At 37.0% G+C, this 17,958-nt stretch overlaps 1 long non-coding RNA gene across 1 annotated transcript in view; it reads left to right on the forward strand.

Moving 5' to 3' along the window:
- The window catches only part of LOC143357321 (uncharacterized), a 214,155-nt gene that overhangs the window by 11,434 nt on the left and 184,763 nt on the right, over positions 1-17,958 (forward strand). The gene's annotated exons all lie outside the window — the stretch shown is intronic.

A 17,958-nucleotide genomic window follows, 5' to 3' on the forward strand; every position in this document is an offset into this window, starting at 1 on the left:
ATTTCTCGTCAGTTACCCTAGAACCGTTCAGGGCCGTGTTTCGTTTAACTTTCGAGCGATTTCGTTAGGTCTAGTTCAGACACAGCGGAAACTGTGCGGACCAACCTAGCGGTGTTTATTTACATTAATGTGTTCATATTCGTTCAAATGCGCTGTTTCCGCCGTGTCTGAACTATCCCTTATTGTGGTGAGTGGCCCAGTTCACTGGGGACTTTGGATAGCGTTATTCCACATCGTTATTGCACGTCGTTACTTACATATTATTTAGACAAGTAAGTATTTTCAGTGCTATTATGTATCTTATGTACCGTTGTTGTTTTTGCTTATACCATTCTGCTATATTTATTTCAGTGTTGTTTTATAACTTTTCTTAATTTTCGTTCATTTTTTTTAGGTTACAATTTGTCTGATTGCTACTCGAAGTGTTGCTGTAAGCTAAAGTGCCTAAAGTGCACAAGAGGCGGAAACGATTGAAAGCCAAAAGGACACCTAGGCAGCTATATAGATGTGGCTGAAGAGGGCGGCCGATTGTATTAATTATTAATTATTAATTGTTAACAACATATTTTAGAATTATTAACAATATTGTATTAACACATCTTGCCGGGAAGCGACTAAAGTCGTTTTGTGCGGATTTCACATCTTGAGCGGGAAGCGACTAAAGTCGTTTTTCACGAATTATTGATGGATTATTGTTATCGATGGGTTTTTGTGATCGATGTGTTTTTACAATAAAATCGGATAGACATGCGTTGCAAAAATACATAACGTGCGTTACAAGAATGAATGCAACACGGTAAGACTTTGGCGGCAAAGTGCCCGCGCAAGATGTGTTAATATTTAGGTACCCATAGTTACGATAATTTTAATTGTAATGTTTAATGTTTAATTTTAATGTTAATGGTTAATGTTTAATTTTTATTTTAAGGCATACTTTGAATATTATAATAAAGAGTAACAATAACAATAAAATATTGCTTTATCCATTCAAATTTATTTATTAATTTATTTATTAATTAAAATTTATGAACGTCTCTAAGACATCTTAAAGTCGTCTTTAAGACGTCTCTGTGCTATCTGGGAGGCCAAATACAATCAGTGTCATAATTGATGCCCCAAGTTAGGTTAGTTTACTAGATACTAGTCGGAATTACGAAAAAAATAATAAAAGTTACTTCTTACGACTTTTTCTTTTGGGCGTGTTACGAAAATTTAAGAATGGTGTTTTGTAGGTTCATATAAGTTATACATATATGTACATTTCATCGAAACTGATTGATTCGTTTATGAGCTACAAGCGATTAAAAATGGTGGAAATTGCAGTTTTTTTATAATGATTTTCAGCCTGTTTTTGCCGTTTTACTCAATTATTCGGGAATTGTCACCATTTTTAATCGTTTATAACTCGTAAACCAATTGAACAATTTCGCAGAAATTTTCGGGATGTGTCTAACTTATACGAATTTACACAGACATTCTTTATATTTTCGTTGTAAGCCCAAATAAAAGAGTTGTCGAAAGTAAGTTTTACTATTTTTTTCGTAATTGAGGCTAAGCACAATTCTTCCAAAATTTTCATTGCATGTCGTTTAATAAAGGAATCTATTTAACTTGGTAGATAAACCGAAGTCGTTTGGTCCAATCGTATATTAGTTATTCTGAGTTAAAGTATATTTATTTAACGGTTCATTTTAGAGGGTTTTTCGAAACGTAGTGCTCTTTATAAGACCTTTACCCTTGATAAAGTTAAACCTGCAAATTTTTTAGACTTCTAATAAAGGAAATATATGCAATTTCCTGCAAAATAATGTGCAATTAAAAAAGTTTCGCATGTTCAGAAAAAATTCACATGTTTCGTTAATGTTTATATAAAACACACTTTAATTTTCAGATTTTGGAAAAATTATTTTGATTTTGTTTCGATATTTTTCTCAATTTTTTCGAAAACCGTTTTGTTTTATGAAAAAAATTAATAGGACATAAAAGACGCAGCCTGTTCAGATTTACAAGTTTTGTTAAACATATTTTTCGATACAGTCAATAATTTAGAAGATATTCGAGAAAAACTATTTTATGATCATTTAATTATTTTAATGTTTAAGGGCCAAAGGACACGTTTCCCCGTTAACCAAGGGTGCTAGAACTTTGCACAGATTTTTATTTAATAATTGGAACAATCCTGGGGGTGCCGTTAAGAAATGTCGAAAAAAATGTCTTCAAGAGTAAATAAGAGAATGTACGCTAATTACATACATATGTATGTAATGTATATGTATGTAGTGTGCATACATATATTTTGAGTAATATATATCACATATCTAATTACAGCAGTATTACTCTTACATTTAATAAGTAATTTTATAACTATTCGATTATCCAAACAATTCGATTTTCTGAACCACCTCGGTCCCAATTAGTTCGGATAATTGTTACTCGAAAATGTCTTATACCCAGTGGTCGTAACGAGCCAGGAGGCATCGGATTGAGACGAGTCCGGCTTAAATATATCGAGATCCCTGAGAATTTTTGGGATTTTCGAAAATAATCTTGAAAATTGTCAAGAATACCGATTCATTCACGAACTCGAATGTGCTCGGGAATCCCGAAAATTCTCGGAAATTCTCCTTTATTCGAAAATTCCGAAATTTTCGACAATCCGTCCGGATCTTTCGGGTTCTCGCATACCCCTTGAAAGTACCTTTTCATTTAGCTTTAGTTTCTTACAATTGACTTGGACAATTTTTATTTTGCATAATGATCCGCAGTCTATCGATAACACTTCCTATTAACTACAACAAAACTCACAACCTCTATTAAGACAACCTCTATTAAGTAGACAAACTGGACGGTATCAGAAGAGAATGTTAATTGAAGGAGTTAATGGTATCGTGTTTAGTATTTTGTTTCTACAAAATTCTGCAAGAAAAAAAGTTAAAGTAAACCGAAGTGAACGGGATATACAAGATGTCCTGCGTACCGTGGACAATCGATTGGGAAGTGAGTTGAAAGGAAAGAATAAAATTTTTCATTTGACGCTTCGTTTTAGACAGGAAACGACTGATGTGCGCCTGATCATGACCTACCTATTCAAGAAGCCACCTATTTAAGACCTATAAGAACCTATTTAAGAAGTATCTTACATTTACTAAACCACGCGAACCCGACGGATCTTTAAACTGGTTTTTCTAAAAAACGAGGTGTCAAACAAAAAAAAAATGTTGTTCTTTATCTTTGACTCGCTTTTACGTGCAGAATGACCTCCCAATCGGTTGTCCATGGTACGCGGAACACCCGGTATATATTTTGAAGGGCAAATTTCATTCTTAGAGAAAAGTTTCCAAAATATTAGGCGGAAATCGTTATGTTCTGTTGAATTAATTAAAAAGATACCTCGCAGTTCGTTTAAAAAATGGGAGTGGTCGTCTAAAAACACTAATTATATGGAGAACACGAGCCATCTTAATGCACGCATTGAGTTTTCTGTTGATAGCGTGATAGATAACAGTAGAAATCGGTGTACAAACAGATCGCAGAACAGTTTAGAGAACAATAAATTAATTATTCATGCTTTGAAAGATCGTAAACTGTTTTAACAAACCAGCAGTAATCAGTCGTTACAAGGAAGCGCGATTTGGCTTAAATTGTACTTAAAAGCATGGATCCAAGCTCCAATTGCTACAGAAGCTCCAAGACAAGACCATGAGTTTTTAAAAAAATCTAAGCGCGTATAGTGCCATCAATGACGATGTAAGTTGCGTAGCACTACGAAAATTTTGGTGATCATTTGTGGTATCTAACACCCGAAACTGTAGCGGTAGCCTTTTTTCCCCCAATATTCCGCATCACATAAAACAACAAATGGTCATAGCTTTAAATACCGTTAGCGACAATGATATAAAAAGATTGGTAGTTAATTCAAATGATGTAAATGAGTACGTTGGTAGCAATATTGCAGCCTTTATTTCTGAAAGAACTTTAAATTTTTTCAAAAGATTTTCAATTTCCCTAGATTTTATAAATAAGGAACGCTCAGAATGGGAAAGGGATCCCAGTTATAACGTAGGCTTAAATATAGTAAACACTTTAGCTGTAGTTAATGATTCGGCAGAACGAGGAGTCAAACTTATGCAAGAATTTAACAATGTACTATCGCGAAATGAAGAAGAAAAACAATTTATAATGCAAACTGAATCAGACTACAGAAAGCGTCTTCCTGACGAAAAAAGACTACATTAATAAATTCGTATAAGAATACAACTAAAAGAATTCGTACTTTCAATAAAATATGTAAAATGTAACATATATATATTTACAAAAATATGATAATTAGTTAATTCTTATGTTGAAAATATTACATTTTGGTACTATTATTGTATAATCAATATTTTTATACAAGAAGAACGTTTAGTCATAATCGAAGGTCTTTCCTTCAAATATTCCCATTCCTATAAAATTTCATGTTTTTCGCAACTTCAACGTCAATGTGTCACGTCTTCCCTTTTTCCGATCAACTTCATCTTTTACAGGAATTATTTTCTTACCCAATGTCACAATTTTAGGAGGAGGCGTGAAAAAAATCCCGCAAAAAATTTCACCATGTATAGCTAAGATCCACCATGGTGTACATCATGATATAGACGGTAATAGGTACCATTTTAAAACAATTACAAAATTTATTGGTATGAATTGAATAATAGAAAAGGCAACTGGTAAAATATGAACATAATACAGTTACATCAAAGTTTATTTTCCCGGACGATCTCAGCTTCACATTTATAAAATAAAGATAGTAAAGCTCCTTTTAAATAAAAAACATAGGTATTTTAGCATGTCCCGTAATATCCGCCGACCTAAATGTTATACATGAAAATCTATTGCGAGATGCCAGCTAAAAAATTATACTCTATGCAGGAAAGAAGTCTCAATATACAAAAAAATTAATTTGTGTTAAAGAGAAGTGGAAGCGCTTAAATCAGAAAACGATTAAAAACCAGTATTAATATTTATCAAAAAGACTGTTGGAGATTATATAAAATAAAGGTGGCTGTACATGCTATTAATGAAAAATCAAAATAAAGTATTCGTATTCAATTTTGACAAAAAACATTATATACTTAAAGTTTTGTCACGGATAAAATTAGATGTGTTTAGTTTTATTAATTTTATTGTTATAGTTTTTACAGGCATAGGTTATAATTTACCGAAAAATATTTCTCAGGAAATAAACAATAACAGTATCTACAGTGAAATCTCGTTGTATGTCAGTGCCAACCTCTCGTTTCCAAGTCAGTGGAACACCTCACACCACCGCGGTGAGTGGCCGAATCCCGAGAGCCGTCGCGGCCACAACATTGTCGGCTATATCGGTGTGAGACCAGAAGATCACTACTAATCCAATTACAAAACTTCTTTATTTTTCGTTATTTTTTTATGAAACTTTTACCAACATATTCGTGGCATTTTCCTGATTACAATGAAACCAAATATGATCGAACTCCGATGATATTTGCGTGTGCAATGAACGATGAAAGTTACTTCCCATTACAATTACATTAAAGGAAAATTAGTGTAAATGTGATCCGAATTATATCGCGTTTGATAACATTTTAATCAAAATATTGCCACAAATATATTGTTGAAAGTCTCATAAAAAAATAATTAATAATAAAGAAGTTAAATTTTTCATTTAAAGGCCTGCGCTCACGCGGGCTTTGATATGTGCCGGCGGCCGCGACTCTTCGCGGGTCTTTCCTTCCCATACGCTGTCTTTCTCTGTGTTCGAACCTTTTATCGCTTGTTACACAAGTAAATATTATCAGAATTATATCATATTTGGTTTCATTTTAATCAGAAGAATGCCACCAATATGTTGGTAAAAGTTTTATAAAAAAACAAAGGAGTTTTGTAATTGGATTAAAAATTTCGAATAACGAAGAAAAGATAAAAAAATTTTTATTCGTTATTCGAAGGTTCGAATAAAAAAAGTATCTTTATTCGACGAGTATCGAATAAATAATTTTATTCGACGAGAATTTATTCGACGAAAAAAGAATTTTTTTTATTCGAAGCGGATTTATTCGAACTTCGAATAATTTTTTCATCTTTTATCTGTATCTTTTATTCGAAGGCTTCGAATAAATCTTCGAATAACTTTTGCCGAGCGCCGAGCTTCAAAGTTTCAGTTCTTCTGGTCTCACACCGATATAGCTGACAATGTGTGGCCCACTCCTCGGCGACGATGGCTCTCGAGCTTCGTTGTCCGCTTCTCCGTGCAACATTATATCGGAGACGGATATTCCTTCCGTTTGAACGTCAGTCACGTTTGTATGTCATAGGTTTTTTATGACTTTCCCGCAGGATGACTCTTAGGTTTCCAGCTTGCCCTGTGTATTTCAAATGGGACGCTCGGCGAGAACCACCGATTTCGTATGAGTGTCAGTAAAAAGAACGGCGGTACTGACATACAACGAGATTTCACTGTATATGGGAGGAATAAATTATTTTTCATAACACAGATTTGTATGGTTTTGTATAGTGTCTTATAGCAGGGTGTTCTAACTTGTTCCCCTCCGAGAACGGCAAGCTCCCCACCATTAGTCAAACCTCTTCCCACTGTTACGTACAGCCGTAGAATTGGCAGCGGCGGCACGGGAACAAGGACCAAATTCTACGCACTACTACTATGAAGTCTAATAGTGGGGGAAGTACCTAAGCGGGGAAGGTACCGTGCGTGGTCTTATCAGAGTTGCCAGATCAAGACTTGTTCCCCCACTGTAATTTCCCCTCGTACCGCGCTATTCCCCCATGCTTTCGCCACGGCCCCGTCATGTGTCGCGTTTCGTCCCTGTCGTGCATGCTCTATTGGCAGAGAGAAGGTAATATTTTCCCCTCTCTATTTTTTCCCCTATCGTCGCGGAGTGTACTCAACGCTTCGCTACGAACATATTAGGTTGTCCCAAAAGTTCGCTTCGTTTTTTGAGAGATCGAATTAAGAGATCAAATAAGCGCACAACGTGTAAATTACATGTTAACTTTTTTTTTGTTTATTGAAATACGTTGCAATATACCATATCCATGATAACATAACGGCAATTATGTTTAAGGGCGCATTTCCATTTCTTTAAAAATTTTAATATGACTCTTCATATTAATAATATATATTATAAATATGTTACAATATACAATATTAAATTAATTATATTATATTATAAATTATTTAACTATACTATATGTAATTTCATTAAAAATTAAAAAATTAAGTTGAATTAAATTAAATGGAATCTAATTAAATTACAATTAAATTAAACAAGAAAAGGTAAAATTGAGGACATTTACTCGTACAACACTTAAATTTTTAGAAATTTACAGACAATTTTAGTAATGTGGAAATTGTTCCTCATTATGCTATATGAACTTTTAATGGCTCAAAGGGTAGGATCGTTTTAAAAATTGTACGTCCCGGTTACACTTGTGTATCCGATTTTTAGCAAGGTCCCCTCTATACCTCTATAAACCATATGCAGAAAGTACGTGTCAAAAGCGGCATGAAGCAACAGCGATCCAGAGACCGAAAGCGTCGTTGAAATAAAACGTTCGAGCAACCGGTCAATTGTACGGTCCAGACTAAATTCGAGCCGAAAAACAATTATCGAAAACTTCTACAAAACTATAATAATTTATAAGAAATATCGTTTCTATAATGTATGTTGCCGTTTTCTGCGAAAGACAAAAACGAAGATCCCGAAGGTAGGCGTATAGTGATGCGGTCCGTTGGTAGCTAGTAGCCTGGTACATCATGATGCACAATCGGTCGTATGGCAACGGAAGATTTTTAAGATTCTTAGTATTTTATATGTATAGGGTGTCCCACCTGACTCTGCCACCCCTAATAACTTGTGTGGGTGAAGGTAATCTCAAGGTCATATTTTCCGAGATTTTACGAAGAGAATATCAATATAAACCTACTACCTGGAAGCTACGTAGGAGGTGCTCGAACTGATGTCCCTCAACTTGAATATGGTAAGTACATATGTATGAAAAATTATTTCGATAATATCTCGTTTCACTAAGCTGTGTTTTCTGATTAGAAGAACTCCACTCGTATGATATCCTCAACAGGTATCAATCCCATCACTAATGTTCATTGAGTTATTGGTCCCCCTTGTATATCGAGGCATTACCGTACTTCGAATTTCTGTCTGAAACTTTCGGGATGTAATCTCTATGCGTGCTACTATTGGTGGAAGTAAGAAAAGGAATGGATTTTTTGAAGTTGGTAAACCGGATTCCCCCTCGAGTGAAGTTAGTCGGTGCATGGATTTGTTTGCGTAGTCGATGACGACGCTCGTCGTGTCTGGACGAAAGATGAAGCCAGAAAGAGGGAAAGGAGGTTGCGAAGAGGGTGCCAGGGGGTCTGGCCCAAGCCTGTTTGTCGGTCCCGTTGCTCTGTAATCGTGGTATACGGATAATGGTCTGAGTTAAACGACGCCAGGATGGACCGACGCTGGCGTGCCCGCGTCGGGAAGATGAGGAAAGCGATCAGAGGGAACCACGCACAGGAGCTGCCAGCAACGGCGTCGAGACGGAGCAGTTTCGGACGCCCCCGGCTCTCTTCTTCGACGAAAAGGACCGGCCCGACACAACCAATCGAGCGGAACTTTCGCTGGCTCGACTCCGCCGTTTGGCAAAGCTTTTCTTTCAATCTCTCTTTCGTGACCCTATCCCACCGAACCGCACAATGATTTCTGACTCCGCAGAGCCTGAAATATAATTACCTAAAAAGCCGGCCGACTAAAACGTCCCCGCGCAGCGGATAACTCCGGGATCGAGGGGTTGAAAAGTAACGATGTTGTTGTTTGTCGACTATCCCTGTTAACGTTCCCAAGAGGAAATTTAATATCCGCCCTTTTTCCCGGTATAATATTTTAATATAAACAAATGGAGTCAGCTTGTGACACCCCCCCCCCCCGTTCGTCCGTCCGTCCGTTCAAGAGAACCACTTGCCAAGAGAGGATTCTCCTTTAGGTTATAGGTGCCAAAGAAAGCTTTTGGTTGTCCTCTCGTTGGGCGGGTTACTTTTTTTAACGTGACAGATCTCGAAATTCTTTGCTCGTTGTGTGGATTTGAATTAGATCCATCTAGAAAACAGCGTCTGTAGAGGCTTGGTTTAGGGAAGCTTCCGTTTGATAAAAAAAGCAATGAAGAATGAAGCACATTTCGCTTTTAATTGCATCAACGACCCTACTATCAGCAGATTATTGAACAATCGAAATATTAGAATAACGAACGCAGCTTGTTAGACACATCCACAAAATTATACTAAATTCGTGGTGGTCACGGTTTAGGTAGGATAATAAAATGCTAGTGCCCCGGGGCCAAATTCGGAGAGCGCGAGCGTAGGGTTAATATATTCAGTAGGAAAAATTCATGGAATGTTCCAGTAACATCGAACTACCGTCATAAGATGTGGCAGAAAACTGTGAACTCAACAATGACTCACTGTGGTTGGACAACCGGTGTGTACATGTCGACGACTCAATTTTATGGGCACGGAAAAAAGACGAGAAACGTCTTTCTATTAGAAGATAATTTGAAAACGTAGGTACTGTTTCAAGTGTGACGCGGGAACCTTTACAAGTATGGTACTTGTTCCAATTACTGTACCATTAAGTTAACTTGTGAATTCATGAATGAATTAATGAATTATCTGCTTTTGATTTGACCTGTTCAAAAATATTGATTCTCAAACTCCTTCTTCCTATTAGAATATTGTTTTCAAGTTAAAAATATTAATATTTCCAAATAATGTAATTAAAATAAAAAGAACTGTTTTTGCCCCAAGTGTGCTTTTAAACATACTTTGAACACATTAGTGCTCCCCCACTTAATGTGCTTGTCCATTTTTAGATAAAAACTGTTATGTTCATGTTCATTTTGTTCTCATTTGTACAAAACTCATGTTTTCTCTAAAATCCCCATGCTACACGATAGGTATTTTATCAGTGAACAATAAAATTATAGACTTTCTAATTTTACATAATCTTGGGCTTCACAATTTGTTACATCGTTTCTGGGCGTATCGTTGGAGGAGCATCGCGCAACAACTGACAATACGGCTATTTTTTAATATTTTTGTAGTCACATCTATATAATATATTCCTCGATGTATTGTACCCTAAACATAAATATCAAGGAAACAACTGTTCTTTCCACAGTTTCATAAAAAGAAATTCCGTAAAGTTTGACGTTATTCGAGCGTCTGAAAGTGGCGTAAAGGTGCGTGTCCATTTGAGAGTAAAACTGTCGCGAGCTACTCTCGAGAGTGAAATTCGTCAGTGTAGACGCAATAGCTCTCTTAACAAAGAATGCTATCGGAGAGTGCTATTTCTTTCGTGCAAAATGAAACACTGACGAATTTGACTCTCGAGAGTAACTCGCGACAGTTTTACTCTCAAATGGACACGCACCTTTACAGAATCAAGTCTCATAACTGAACTCCGGATCTCATAACTAAACTCCGGCAATAGAGGGAGACAATAGTAAACGTGTCGATGAATCAACGGCCGATTTGCATTTACGGAGTCAAGAGAGCGGTATCATCGTTTACCTGTGACAGTGAGTTGAACGCGTGTTTAACGGGCGGCGGCGGTGTTACATGTCAATGGCCAATGTTTTCAACATCGACAAACAAGGGGGTGGAGAGATCGCCGAGCGACAGTCGGATTGGAAATTTTTTGGGGCGAATGGAGTTTCATTATCTAAACACATCGTCGTAAAATATATCGATATGGCGGTGGCGACGGCGGCGGCGACGGCAAGAGGGAAAAAAAAGAGCGAGGAAGGGTGGCAGTGGTGCAGGAGCGACGGATGGCGTCGGCGACAGGGAGCAGAGCCATGTCGTCGCCGTCGAACGGACGACGTAACGACGGCCGCTCTCCCGTGCAGACGGACGACGGAACGTGGAGTGAGATGGAAAGGGAAAAAGAGACAGCCGGGCGCCGATTCTAGCGACCGGCCGGCGCTAACCTCGACGCCAACCGTGGAGCGTCGCCGACACCGTCGCCGCCACTGGCGACCGACGACACGGTGAAGACGACGACGCCGACGATGCCGACGACGACGACGACGACCACGACCACGACGTCGGACCAATGCAAGAATACTTCTTCTGTTGGCATCGTGGCACCGTCACGGCGGGGGTGGGACATTGCTCATCGGTCGCCAAGCCGGAGGGCGCCCCGCCCTAGCCTCACTCATCCTTCTTACACCAACACACGTTCGCCTTGGTACTGCCAGTTGAAATTCGCGATCTAGGATACATCGATAGCATCGTGTTTTGTCCACAAATAATTATTAATCCAAGCTGACTACAGTTTGCTGCCACTCTGACTTACCACAACCTTCCAAAACCGATGCACTTCTGATTGGTCCCGAGAAGTTTCCTGGGAAAAACGCGTCTCTTTTTTTGAGGGGGGGGGGGGGTGAGGTTCTGGCTAAAAGAGGATTTGAAAAATGATTATTTCTTTAACTGTGTTATGATGATTGAGTTAAATTGATTGATATTGCAGGGCTCGGGTGCCGATCGGTGTAATAACCTGAGCACGAAAACTGAGATAATTAAGTATCTTAAAACTTGGTTGTAAAAAATACCAGTGCATATAAAGGATTCTAAGAAACTTTAAGGTCACTTGACTTCCCCACATTTGAATATTTTGCTTTAAATTTTTTTTTTCATGCACAAATTGGCATCTCTGTCTCTCGCTATTTTTTAATTGTTATTTGAGCTTATGTCTCACATAGCTTCATCGTGATTTTATTTGTAGTGTCTGAGATTTCAAAAGTTACATGAAATATTGTTTATCTTATTTGCATCTCCATTACATCTTTTTAAAAAATGCTACAATAATTTAAGTAAGAGGCAAATAAAAATGTATAAATGTAAATTTATATGTATAATACATAAAAATATTAGGAGTACCCATAAGTAATCAATTATTTGCAAAGAATTTGTTTTGCCTTTAGTTCTGTACCGATCGTTGAAGAGGAAACATGTATCCTTTTGCAATTTTCGGTAAAGCAGCCTGTGTTCAAAATATTCTAAAAAGTATAATTTTTTTTACAACCCTGTAATAAAATGGCGGCGTCCGTACCTTCCGAGGATCGTATTCGTCATTGCATACTTTTTCATTTTCATGCGGCATTTAATGCAACGGTAACAACAATGAAAATTTGCGATGTTTATGGAGATGTATTGAAGGTCAACAAGTGTGAACGTTGGTTCAGAAAGTTTGCTGCTGGTGATTATGATCTCTCTGACAGGCCTCGAAGTGGACGACCAGTTGAATTTGACAATGACACCCAAAAATCTCTAGTCGAAGCTGATCCAAAATTAAGTATACAAGAATTCTCGAGAAGCCTTGGGTCCACATGGTCAACTATACAAAGGCACCTACCCGAAATGGGAAAGGCATATAGGCAAGGAATATGTGTACCGCATCAATTGTCTGAGATCAACAAGAATATTCGTCGATCAATTTGCACTTCATTGCTATCCAGATTTCGTAGAGATCCATTTCTTATCAGAATCATTACCGGAGATGAAAAAATGGCTTCTTTATGATAACATAAAGCGTTCCAAGCAATGGCTTTCTGCAAATCAAACCGCAATATCAACCCCTAAACCTAGCTTATCACTTAGAAAGGTGTTACTGTGCATTTGGTGGGACTGTTGTGACATAATTCACTTTGAGTTGTTGAAACCTTGAGAAACAGTTACTGCTGAGTTGTATTGTCAGCAATTACAACGGCTGTATTCAGAACTATTGAAAAAGAGGGCATCTTTAGTCCACGGAAAAGGTGTAGTACTGCAAATTGACAATGCCCGGCCCCATACAGCGAAACTCACTCAGGAAAAAATCAAAGAATTGCAATCGGAAGTTTTACCGCACCCCCCGTATTCACCGAATATTACTCCCTCTGACTATCATCTTTTCAGATCTCTGGAGCATTATTTAAGAAATAAAACGTTCACTTCTGTAGACGATGTAAGGAGGCACCTTGAGTCATATTTTGCTTCACGAACCCTGGATTTCTATAAGAAGGGGATTGAAAATTTGCAGGAAGATGGCAAACTGTCCTTGATAATGATGAAGATTATATAATAAATTAAGAAATAAAAACCTGAATTTACTACAAAGTTTGTTTTAGATTTCAAAATAATTGATTACTTATGGGTCCCCCTAATACATGTGCGTTAAGTTACACCTAAATGAAAATTTGTTTTTACAATTCCGACATGAAATGGTTTTCTGAATAGCTTCATGAGTAGGTATTACAACTAAATTGTGTTATGATATGTAAAAACTTGGGTCACGAGAGACCCTGCATCCGCTGGTGGAGGCTTAAGAAAGTTCTTGCATCGGTGACAATGAGTTAATGAAAAAGTTCTTCAATGCAAAATATTATACATTAGGCGTACAAATTAATTCGAAAACTTTTTTTATAAATTTGGAAATAATGTCCACCATTTTCTGTTTATTTGCTTCATTTTATAGGTAACTAAAGAACTCCTTTTAAAAAAATGGCGATTTTGATACAATGTGTCAATGCATTTTTTTACCTTTCGGGCGTTTTAAAGTATGTATTGACAATGTCCAGTATGGCAGATAAAAAATTTGAACCCAAATCAGTACTTGTTACAGTTGATTGAGTCTGAGCACTTCAAATTAATTTGTATACATAATAGCACGTCAAAACAGTAACAAAATAGATTCGTATAATTTTGAAGAAGACGGTATAATGGTCTTAATTGGACTAAAATGTATACTTAATAAAATATGTTTGCTTTTGTGTACCGTGAACAAGAAGACATGAACGAAGGATTGTATTTGTGTGGACAATTTCGAAGAACAAGGCAAATATGAAGAATAATATATTGCTTGAAATTAATTAAATACCCCTCGTCCGGTGCCACCGTGTCTGTAGCTCGTCCCCCCTTCATTACAAAACCAGTACGCTCTCGATTGATCAGAAGACGTTTGTTCTGGAGAATGGTGCTTGGTTTTATGGTTCTATAAGACTGCTATAATATCACTTCAATCGAGAAATGTTTTTCAAATCAATTCATGAACTTCGAAACAACTTCGCAGAGGATGCTTGAAGAGTAATCACAGATCGGTGAGCTTTTACGATTGGATACAATATCGCGACTATCGCAACTTGTTGTGCAATACATTTATACTTCTTTTTATTTCGTAATATCTGAAGATAGCAGTTGCAATGAAACAATTTACTTCAAAATGTCACAAGTAAATTAGGGGGAAGTTCTTTTCTAGAGACAACTTGGCAAAGAAGTCAATTGGCATTTGCTTTAACATGTAACATAATGTGTGCTTTGAAGAAGGTATTATGAAAACACTACAGTTGAATTTTTTGTTATTACTTATCTGAAAAGAAGGCATTGTTCTTATTTATTAACTAATTACAAAACAGTTGACATAAGATCTTTATTTAAGCATGTTCTAAATATATATATAGACATGTTAGCCCAATGCAGTGCGATGAAGAATTATTATTTTTATGGATTAACATACAGTTTTTGCTGGTTTAGTAACGTGCGTTTTATAGTGAACGATGTAGATAACAAATGAAGTATGTCGATTTGACAGTAATACATGTAGAGGCAGAGTAAGAATAATAATCGCAAAGTGTACATATACGTACGTGAGCGTGATTATAATATTTAAGAGAAGAAGCAGAATTGACTTTGACAGTAATTGATTACAATAAATTCATTTTTCATATAAACCCTGCAAATGTATTAAATGTTCCTCCAAACTACCTTACTTCAACGTATACAATGTTCAATGGCCGTAAACGAATACATTTTACAAGTTGTTATTCACGCGTCTTCGTGAACATCGCGCGTTCACCATGAGCGAATTGATTGAGCGTTGAAAAAATTCCGGCGTTGTCTTGACGGCGATTTGGATCATGGCGTCGCCGAGCCTTCAGATTCCCAACGATAACTCATTTTTTGGCGGCTAGAAACGACGGTTGTGTGTGTATGTGCGCGCGCGCGTGTGTGTATAGACATCCTCCCTCTCGGTATCCACGTTTTAACCCATGCCAGCGCCTACCCTCGCATATCCACGAAAAGTAGAAGCGACCATTGGGGCGGAAGATGACTACGACGGCTCCAGCGTGGGGCGCCAAGTGTTTTGATGCTTGTTATGCGAAGGGGAACTTGATAAACAATGGGTTGGAGAACGAAGCCGGACTTGGATCGTCACAATCACCTCTCACCCACACTTAAAACCGACATCCGACCGACTGACTACGATTGTGTCATTACATGAGAATTGATATCCCGATGCTATAACATCCCTTTTTCTTTCGCTTGGTGTACCGTCGCATTGGCTCAAGAGCGCTCATAAAATAGAATCGCTAACTCATATTGATTGCCCGACGACAAATTGAAACCAACGGCACCGTTGCGAACGCAATAACCTGAAAAATCGGAAAACACGCACCGCATATTGCCGAGGATATGCTGTCGTTAAAATTTTAAGAAGTGTTTACCAGTCATGAATCACTCGCGCATTGTAACTTTGAACAAATCCTGTTCGATTCAATTATATGTTCTCTCAGTTTAATAATATGCGATGGAGAGTTGAAATATGACAAATGAATAGTAACGTTCGCCGTGCCGGTACTAACAAATGATGGAGTCTGGCCGTCATTTTACATCAAGAAAGCAAATAATATTAAAGATCCCCTCGTATTTCGGATGATTAAGACTCGTTGGATAATTTATAATGTTGCATACCGCTGAGACGGAATTAGGTACACTAATGATCCTTCTCATCCCGTTTCAGCCCATCACTATCATTATCCGCGCTCCGTTCTTGCGGACCGCCAAAAGGACGACATTTAAATGCATGTGTCCGACAGAAATAGTGTTCAACTTTTAACGAAACGAGCCAAACATACGTCCAATATTTATCCACGTGTTTACCGAGAGCACGAAGGCAAACGAAATTAGATCGCGTCGACTGTGATTAGAAAAAATCAGAGTTTGAAAGACATTGGACTGCAAATGACTCGGTATCTTTAGTTTCTTGTCATCGTCCCCGTAAATTAAATAAATAATATAAGAAATGCTCAATATGCACTTAGGCAAAATTATAAGATATCGTGGGTGAAAATAGTGTTCAGACAATACACATGACAGAATTATTGATAACGTTTAATACTATTAAGGGGTAAAAGTTTTTTTATTTCGTACTTACTCTTCAAATGTATCGGATGGAAAATGTATAAAAAAGACGTCATATCTCTTTTTTATGATAAACAAATTTTGTAAAATTGTTTATTGCGACCGTTGCTTTCACGATTACCACTAAATTACTCGTTTTCGTTTAACAAAAATATTACTGAAAATATAGATAGAGTACGCATATATGTTCGCTGGACGTTTCAGGGCCATTGCAAGATCAAATAAATGAGATTTCGATCATTTTATATTGGCATCTTACAATTTTTGCCTGAAACATATTTTTGAAGATACTTTTATTTCTATCCATATTTTTAATAATATCTTTGTTACAACAACACCAGTAATTTTATGAAATTTTTTGGAATAACAGAATAGCGTTTTTTCAACAGTTTCCATCCAGAAAAAAATTGTTTCGTTGATGAAAATTTTGTAACATTCGAGTATATTGTACGTTACAAGCAAAATAGTACGTTTTTGCTTGGAAATTAAATTTATTAATATGCATTTGTTAGTACAATCGTAAAAAGTATACCTACGTAAAATTAATTTGAATTTTATCCTTTTGATTCTACTGATTCTTCCGATGATAAACAAGATAGACAAATTATAATATTTACTGAGTGCTTTCTACATATATGACGGCAAAAGTATAAATGCGCCACTATATGAATTCTTCTTGTGACACTGGTGTCCGTAGGGGTGAGTGTATGAGTATATCACCGAGCACCAGTGAGTGACGGCTGTTTGTTACATATAAATCGATCACATCTACAACATGTTAAGGTAGTACTGATATTTTTACATAATTTACATCTACCTCGCTTGTGATTAGTTATTATTAGGTTGCGGATCTTTATGCATTTCTAGCCAAATTGAGTAGATGAAATTCAAAATGGTTGAAAAATTAAAAAAATTGGAGATCAATTTATGATCTCTCCTGTATTAAAATCAATTTAGTTTCTATTTCTTGCGATCGACAATGTGTAATGGCGTGGCGGCGCGGCGCGCCGCGGCGTAGTATCGGCGTCGGTCTGGTTTGTCAGCCATTTTCAAATTATCTTAAGAATTATCTTGTGACGTCACAAATTCAGAGATCTTTGCATCACTGTATTCTCGGCTTTCCTATACACATACTATACCTATGCTAGGTCTAAAATATCAGTGGTAGCAGTCATTTTGTTGTACGTTTGATGAACTAGTCTGTGCTGACCTGTTGAAAGGTATTGACGTGTCGTTAGGGTTAGGATTAGGATTACAAATTATATAATTTGTTACAGACTTATCTACTAACGATACGTCAATATCTCTCAACGGGTCAGCACAGATTAACTTCTAATTGAAAGTAGAAGTAAAATGATATACGAGAAAGAAGTTGCAAGATAAGTCTAAGAATTGTTATTTATTTAATTATACCAGAAGACAACAAGATATAAACAATCGTAGCATGATCTTACTCTTAACTGGTTACTTACTGGTACATTCACTCCAGTCAATGAAGACAATTTCTATTTTGCATACAGATCCGCAGTCTAGCGATGAACGTGTTAATAATAATCAACAAAATTTGTCTTTCGCCCTAAGATCGTAAAGAATTCGTTTCTCTCTCCAATACTCAGTGCACATTGTGTTCGAAGTCCGTTGATTCGAACTCGAACGTCGAAGAACCGTAACGGGTATCTCGG

The sequence above is a fragment of the Halictus rubicundus genome, chromosome 9 (genome assembly GCF_050948215.1).
Source record: "Halictus rubicundus isolate RS-2024b chromosome 9, iyHalRubi1_principal, whole genome shotgun sequence".
In the NCBI taxonomy this organism is placed as follows: Eukaryota; Metazoa; Arthropoda; class Insecta; order Hymenoptera; family Halictidae; genus Halictus; species Halictus rubicundus.